We start from the raw sequence: 8,529 nt of genomic DNA on the forward strand, positions 1-8,529 counted from the left end.
ATTTTGAGGTTCTGTGAAAGAAGCTGCATCTGAGCTCGACCTTGAAGAATAGGCAAGATTTGGACACACAGAGACAGGGGAAGGGCATTCCAGGCAGAAGGAACTGTGAGTGGGGGCAGGTCACATCCCAGTATGAATGAGAAGAGGAGAGTCAGCTGAGCCAGAATGGGGAATGTGAGACCTGACGGGTCTAGGGGCTGAGCTGGTGGGACAAAGAGGGAAGCGGATGGGGGGTGGGGGGTGCATGGGCCTGGGTGACATCTCCTCTAGTCCCTTAGATGGAAAGCAGAGCCAGACAGACTGACTCCGCCCTGGGCCCTCATAGCTGAAGATCTGCCCTACTAGACCCTGGGGCCCGGTGGGAGGGTCCGAAGGCCCTCCAAAGTATTTGGGAATCTCGAGTCCCCCTCTCCTCCCTCTCCAGCCTGGACCTGAGGCCAAGAGAAATGTCACAGGTCCTCCAAGGTTACACTAGCTGGTGCCTGACTGGAGCAGGAAGCAGCTTCCAAGGCCACCATCCAGCCCAGGTCAGCAGGCATGCCCAGACCTGGGCCGGGCCCTGGCCGCCCTGGGCTTTGTCTCTCTGTGTCTTGAAGCCTCAAAAGGTCACCTGATCTTGCCTCTGGCCCTGAGCGAGAGGCCCTCAAGTCAGGGGTCAGGCAGGCCTTCCCTGCCTCTTCTGGGCTCCTCTTCCCACTCTCTGGGGCTGTCCTTCCTCCAGTCCTCTCTCTTGCCTTTCGCACAACCATTTTCAGACCAGGCCTTCTTGTTCTGAGCCCTCATTGCCTGGAAATATAATCTCTCTGTGAACATGCCTTCTCATGCTCCTCCTCTCCCATCTCCCCACATCCCTGTGGACCCGGAAGAACCCAAGGGAGCAAGGCCCTGAAACTGGAGGGTGGTGGCTAGGAGCATGCCTCGGGATGCAGACAGGCCTCTCTGCAGAGCCTGGTTCCATCCCTTACCAGCTGTGTGACCTGGTGAGTCACGTCACCTCACTGCATCTCTGGTGAGAATTAAATGAGATTACCCATGAAGCATTTAGCCCAGTCCCTGGCATGCAGTAAGCACGTAATCAGTGGTTGGTAGAGGGGTGGATGAAATGCCTCCCCATGGTCTGTGTGAGTCACATACCTCTGACCCTTTCCTCCATGCTTAGGACTCGGTAGCCAGCCCTCCTTCACCTGCTCTCCCTACTTCCCTCCTAGGAAGGATCTTATATTCCAGTGTGGGTTTGGGGCCTTTGGCGGGAGGCTATGAAATACCACCTACTTATTTGCCTTAACAATGGGGCCGGCTCCTCCTCGGGGGGTCCAGAGACAAGGTAAGTCACAGGCCCCACCCCAAGGGACCTGAAGCCTAATGGGCAGCAGAACCCAGACTCCTAAATGACCCAGGTCAGCTCAAAACCCTGTCCACCCAGTTATCCACACCAGTCCTCTCTCTCAGTGCAGATAACCTGAAAAAAGATTTCCTTGTGACTTTGTAATACATCATAATTTCTTCATAAAATCTCACAAACAGATTTGCCATCTTTGTCTTCATAACTGTTGCTGCCATAGTGGCCTCTGTTCTGGAGGGCAGAAGGAAGTAGGTTAATTCTGTGTTCAGCCCACACAAATGAGCCACCTGCCCCAGGCCAGGCATTGCTTCTGGTGCGAAGGGTACCACTGAAAAAGACAAGCAGTGTCCTGCCCTCATGGAGTTTGCAGCCTTTAAACAGATGTTCATTAAAAGCCTCCTTGTGGGCATCACTCCCCAGCAGGGTACTGAAATGGTCCCACCAGAAATACCAGGGACCACCCTCTTGAACTACGGGCAGGGCAGGCAGCAAGAGCTTCCTGAGGGGCAGGAGATGGATCCTGAAGAAATTTTTGAGACCCAGAAGCCATAGCCCTAGCTCAGCCACCTGGGTCAGTGCAATTAGAGCCCACCAGGTCTCTGCCCCAACACCTGCCTCACTCCCTGAGCCCATCCCCCACATGTGGCCGCTGAAGTGCTTGCCCTTCAGCATCTTTGGACACCTGGTGTCTGAAGCCCCACCCAAAACATTTACTGGATGAATTGATTAAAACATATCTGCTCTTGTGACTCCATTGCTTAACACCTTTTGATAGTATCCTCCCCTCTCCAGCCTCCTTGTCTACAAAATAAAGGCCCAGCTTCCTAGCCTGGTATTCTGAGTATTCAAGGCTTCTTTTTCAGCCCTGACCTCTTGCTCACACAGCCTCCCTTTCCCACTCGACTGTGGGATTGGGAGGGAGCTTTCCAGGCCCTTTATCCAGTGTGCCCTGTGCCTTTGCTCTCGCTGTTCCCTGGCCTGGGCCGTCCTTTCCTAGCCACCATCCATCTCCCACCTGTCAGCTCCTATCTTTCACTCAGACATTGCCTCCTCCAAGAAGCGTTCCAGGATCCTTCCCAGGCGCAATTAATCTCCAGCCCTTTATGCGTCTGTGACAGCCCTTCCTGGGAATGTCTTCCTCACCACGCCATCAGCTCCTTTAGGCCAGTTACTCATCTCTGTGCACTGTTCCCGTCTCCCTCCCCAGTGTCTCATCATGCCTGGGACATTTCAGGGGTCAGAGTTTTTTTTTTAATCTTGAGTCAAAGAGGAGCATGTAGGCTAGGGAGAATTGTAAGGGGAAAGGTTAGGCATTGGGGAATGAGCATGAGATGATTTCTCTCAACCCCACTGTTATCAGATGTGCTCCTGAAAATGGGGCAGGAAAAGGGTGTATAAATAAACCGGTTCCAACTCTCAGGATTAACTGGGCTTTTGAGTTCAAGTACAGCCCCTTCCAGTTTACAGAGGAAGAGGGACTCACCCAAGGATACACAGCCAGCTGTGCAGGGAAGCATGGAAATGTAGAGCCAGAAAGGTCCCTTGAGGATCACCGAGTTCCACTGTTCTTGCCCCTTCATCAGGCTCCATTCAGTCGCATGCCCAGCACATACCCACTGGTGACACCTGTCCTTGTATAGGCATCTCCCATCAGGAGGGTGGAGAGTGGGTGTTAGGGGGGCGTGTATAGTCTCCTCCCAGGACAGGTAAGCAGTGTGAGGCTCTGAGAGGTAGGAGATACACATGAGGTCACACAGCTTGGTGGGAGACCATGGATGTGAATCCCGTTTGGTCCTGCCAGCATCCCCCTCCTCTATGCCCAGCAGAGGGTAGGTAGGGGAAGACCTCTAAGGAGGGAACGACTGGCAGAGCTACAGTTTAAGAAACACCTCTGGTCACTGGTGGACAGATTTTGGAAAACTCTGGAATGAAGAGGAGAGCTCCACACCCACACCCCACTGCCTACCCATCCCCAGTTGGAAGCTTCATCCCTCAGTGAACTCTAGGTCCACCCTACCTGAGGGTATCTCTATCTGTCAGGTGTGGTCTGGGCCTCAGGGAAGCAGTACCCTCTCCACATTTGAGGGATTCATGCCTGACTTTGCCTGAAAACGTCAGAGGCGTTGAATCAGCCTTTGGGCAGCTGTGGTTTGCCTCTGACCCCTTGTCTTTGATATGCAGTCTCAGTGCCTTCAGATCTCTCCCATTCCCTGTTCAGCCCCCTTAATTTATATAGAAACTGAAGCCCAGAGAGGGAAAGGACTTGCCCTAGGTCACACAGCAAACCAGTCTCTCAAATTTGCATGCACTCTTTGCCTTCTGCTCCACTGCCTTGTTTGATGTCAAAACCCCTTTCTGGAGGGCAGAGAATAGAAGGTGGGTTTAGGCCTTAGCTCATGGGCTGGCAGTTAGTGGGTGTGAATACATATCTGCTGGTTGCTTGAACGAAAACATGAACGTGTGTTCCTTTTGCGGGGAACTTCTCTCTCTGAACAACCTGATTTATATGTGATCGCAGCACTTTGAATCCCTGCTCAGCTATCCCTCGGTGCCCCCAGTGCCAGCCCCCACTGACAGACAGAGACCACTTAAAGCCCTGGCACCTCAGATGGTAAAACTGCTGGAGCGTGAGGACTCCATGGAATGTGGCTGCGCGGTCCTCCGTTACGGAGGCACTAAAAGGTTAAGTCTCATGCACAATGGCTGGTGTCCTGGGGCGCCAGGCACATGCTGGCATTGGGGATAGGGAGGTACCACACACAGGTCTCTGCCCAGGAGGAGCTCGGAAGGGAATGACAAGTGCCCCCGTAGCTATGGTAACAGGGTGGTCTGAGGAGGCGTCCGGAGGTGTGCAAGACCTGAGCTGGACCTTGACTTGCTAATCAGACTTAGACCGTTTGTTGCTCTGTCATTCAGTCGGCTCACATTCCTGACCCCAGCATGTGCTGGGCGCCAAGCTCAATAGTGAGTTGAAGAGCCACAGTCCCTCCCACCAAAACTGGGTTAGGTGTCCCCCATTGTGCTCCCTGAGCCACCCCCTACCCCCATCCCAACCCTTCTGGGGCTTCTCTTGGCACACCCCCACCTCCCTGCATTGTGACTGCCTGGTTTGGGATCTGCTTTGCTTCCCCCACTGCTCTGTGAGCCCCTCAAGGGCGGGGACCAGATCTGTCTCCTTCTCTGCTTTGTCTCCAGTGCCCAGCGTGGGTTGCCTGGCCCAGCAGCATGGGTTCTGTTCTGTGGTGAGTTGCACCTGGTGAGGTCAGGGTTCTGCATGACCACAGTGTTCTGCCTTCTCCCCTTCTCAGGAACCTCTGGTTTTGATTCTCTCCCCATCCCCCACCCTCCACCATCCCCCAGATTCTGGCCAAGTCATGAAAGCTGGGAGGGCGGTGGGAGGAGAAAGGTGAGACAGCGGTGGCTTAGCAAAGGGTGAGAAAGCCTCCCTGCTGCCTGGCCGCCAGCACCATGGGAATGGTTCTGGCAGGAGCTGCCTGCTGGGCTGAGATCACCATGGAGACCTGGCTTGGAGAGGGTCACTGGCAGTGGCTAAGGGCTGGAGGGGGCGGGGGCGACAGGGATTTGTGCAGAGGCTCCCAGCCTGCCCCGGGGCCCTTAGGGGGAGCCCAGGAGGCTGGGGTTCAGTACAATCCACTTGCTGAGTGGTTTGGAGCTGCCCGTCCTGAATCTTCCCCTCACTTGTCACCTCAATACACTATGTCCGTCACCCCAATAGAGGTTCCTTAGCTTGGCAACTGTTCTTCAACTGCAATAAAGCTGTCCTACAGATAGATGCCCCCAGCCCTCCAGCTGAACCTGTCCCCCCAGATAAAATAATAGTCCTGCCCCCTAATGGATACCCTGTATACCACCCTAACTGGAGAACTGACATCCGACCCAACAGCACCCCCTGCCCCAAGCATAACTCTTACCCCTACAGCTAATATTCCATCCTCCCTTCACCAGCAGAAGACAGCTTAACAAAGATGCAGCTCCTACCCACCCCTCATGCCTCTGCAAGCCACCTGGGCTGATGCACCAGGATGGGGTGCTGTCCCACCTCCCAGGAGCCCACCTGGCTCCCCTGGCCCTTGGAGGAGTCCTGGCAAGTCCAGCCTCAGGACAAAAGTCTTTCCCGGGGCTGATTGCCCAGCAGACAGCAGCCGAGGCTGAGCAGAATTTAAATGTGGCCCTGTTAGACAGGGAAGCCAAGAAAGAGGACAAGAGAGGAAAGGCTTTCTGTGGCCGCCTGGTTCCTGCAAGGGTGGGAGAGGGCGGACAGGCTTGCTCAAGAGTCTTAGAAGGTGGTTTTAGCACCTCCATGCCTGCCCCTTAATTTTGGTGGGACGGTCAGTCACCAAGTGTAGGAGACATGAATTTCAGGGCTCTGAGAAGAGGACGAAACTCCAAAAGGCCAGGCTAATGACTGAAGGTCTTGAGACTAAGAGAGCCCATTCCTGTCCCAGTGAGCATCTTCCTGCTCACCCCAGCAAGGCTGGCGGTCTGGGTAGAGAGTTAGGTCCCTAGAGCCCTGCAAACATAATTCAGACCATCTAGGGAAAAGGGGTACTTCAGATCTCTAGTGTCTGGTGATTGTAGGGACGGGCGAATTGGGAGTGTCTGAGCTTCAGGAAGGCAGGGGATGCAGCCAGACACAGATGGTATTGTGTTGGGCAATTTCTTTATTCAGACAGACTTCCTCATCACTTCACCTCTCTAAGGAACAGAATGGCATTGGTAGGGAATGGGGAGAGGGTTGGATTTAGAAGAAATTAAAGCAGCAGTTCACACCTGTGCTGTGCTAAGGCCCTGTCTTCCCATTATGTCATTCCTCAGAACGGCCTCAGTAGGAGGAATTACTAAGCTCATTGTTGTATGAGGAAACCAAGGCTTGAAGAGCCTAGCTGGCTCAGGAGGCCTCAAGAAAATAATGGCTAGTACTAATCAGTATCATTTATTACGCACTTATGGACCAGCCTTGATCTGCCTTAAACTGCTGAATCTTCCTAACAAACTTACAGGATAGTGTTACCCCCCTTTTACAGATGAGTAAACTGATGCTCACAGAGAGAGATTCACTGACTTGCCTGAGGTCATAGAGCTATTAAATGGCTGTGTCTCAGTTTCTGTCCCTGCCACTGACTTCTGCCTCTTCTCTTGTGTTTCTTTGCAGCTTTCAGAAAACCAACGCCAAGACCCCTCCCAGCGTCCACATTCGTCCTCTGGCAGGAGCGCCTGCCCCTCTGCCTCCCACCCCACCTCCCCTGCACCCCCTGCAGCCCCATCTCCCACCACCCCTCCCTGCCCACCTCCTCCACGCAGAAGCCGAAGGTGAGCCCTTTCTGCACAAAACCAGCAATTGTAAATACTTTTTAAAAATGTACAAAACTTAAAAACAAAACACAGTTTTAGAAAAAGACAAAAAAAAGAGAGAGAGAGAGAGAGCGTGTGCAAGAGGTTGCGAGCGGGGCCCCGAGGTGTCCAGAGCCCCGGCAAGTATGCACTGAGAAATTTATCTACAGGTCGTTTGACAAAAATGAACAATATCCTATTTATTGTATATACTGTTTTATTATAAATCGTGGATTGTATATTGCATTCTGTAAACCTGCTGTGGTCCCGTGGTGTGCAAATTCGCATGGTGGGGGGTGGGAGATGAACCTCTTGCGGGAGCTTTTTTTTTTTTTTTTTTCTTATTTTTCACTCTTTTGGGTTTTCTCTTCTGTTGTTGTTGTTGTTTTCTGTTGGCAGGACACACCCAAAGATCCAAGTTTGTATTAAAAAGAAATGAAAAAAAGCAAAAAAAAAAAAAACAACAAAAAAAAAACCCACCTTGTGTCTTGTGAAAGGGGGTGAGTGAGGGCGGACAGAGCAGAAGGGGCCTGATGGCGAGAGGGGTTCGTCATCAGCCACTGGTTCCCTGAAAGAGTTGAGGTACCAATGTATGTTGCCTCCCACGGAATTCTCCCTTCTGCCTGAGGTCTTTGCATCTGGGCCCCTCCCTTTACACCCCAGGCCCTGGGTCTCCCCTGTCTCTGGGCTGCCCAGGCTTATCCCCTGGGGTTTCCTGGCCTCTGGTCCATGCATTCTGTCCCAGGTCCAAGGAGTCTGCCTTTTAGAGCTTCATTTTGCCCTAGGTCCTGGGTCTCTCCTGATTGTGAGACCCCTATTCTCCCCAGGTCCTAGGTTTCCTCTCACTGAGGAACCCCCATTATGAATCAGGTCTGGGCCTCCCCTGCTTTTAGAACCCTCTCCTCACTCCATCCTCGTACCTAAGGTCTCTGACTCCAGCCCCTTCATTTGTCCTGTGTTCCCCCAGCCTTCAGGCCCACAGTTCTACTCTGGTTCAGAGATACCTGTCTTTGAGACATTCATTCCATCCTAAGCCCAAGAGCCCTTGTGGGACACCCCCTTACCCACAAGAAACGGAGTATCAGCTGTTAGTGTGTCTCCATTCACCTCAGGCCTGGGTCTCCTCTGTCTCCAGGCCCCCCTCTTTTTGCCCCAACACACATGCATTTGATTAGGTCAATAACCCCAATATTTCTGCCTTCCCTTATCTTTCCACCCTGAACCCCAAGTGCCAGGTCTGTATTTCTTCCCAGCTTTTGTAAAGGAAAAAGAAAACTCCCTAATCCTGTGCCTATTTCTGGTATAGATAGACCTTAAAGGGCCGAACTGACTCCCGCCCCCTGACCTTGGGGAGCTCTTGGCTGCCCTTGACCAAATAATGTCCACTTTGGGCTGCCTGGTCCTTAGCAATCCACTGTTCCCATAGACTAGTTTATGTTAAAGCTCTGTGGAACAGGACTTCTCTGTGTCTCTCCCTGCTGAAGCTCAAGAAGGCCCCAAGGGACAGCTCCACGTGGCCTGCCCTCTCTGACCCAACCAGCAAGGCCCGGGCCTTGGGAGAGTCAGAGGAACCCACAGTCTGAGGAGGAGTGAGACCTCCACCTTCTGGGCACCCCATCTGAGAGAGGACGCTCATGGGTTCAGACAAAGCAAGGTAACATCCCTAAAACTGCAGCCTCTGTGCTGGATGTGAAGTTTCAGCCTCCCACAGCCCTCTTTGTGCAGCCCCAAGACTCAGATGAAGATGATTCCTCACTCCTGCATGGTGAGGGCAGAGGCATTAACACTGCGCTCAAGGTGTAGTCCAGGATGGTGCTGGGAGTCAGGGTGGGGAG

At 53.0% G+C, this 8,529-nt stretch overlaps 1 protein-coding gene across 4 annotated transcripts in view; it reads left to right on the forward strand.

The window, feature by feature from the left end:
• AHDC1 (AT-hook DNA binding motif containing 1) overlaps positions 1-6,938 on the forward strand; it is a 63,580-nt gene extending 56,642 nt beyond the window's left edge. For all 4 annotated transcript variants that reach the window (XM_072975000.1, XM_072974997.1, XM_072974999.1 and 1 more), the window contains one exon: positions 6,516-6,938. The gene's annotated coding sequence lies outside the window, so the exon portion shown is untranslated. The remainder of the gene's footprint in view (positions 1-6,515) is intronic.
• The last annotated feature ends 1,591 nt before the right edge of the window (positions 6,939-8,529 follow it).

Source organism: Vicugna pacos, chromosome 13, assembly GCF_048564905.1.
Source record: "Vicugna pacos chromosome 13, VicPac4, whole genome shotgun sequence".
NCBI classification, from domain to species: domain Eukaryota; kingdom Metazoa; phylum Chordata; class Mammalia; order Artiodactyla; family Camelidae; genus Vicugna; species Vicugna pacos.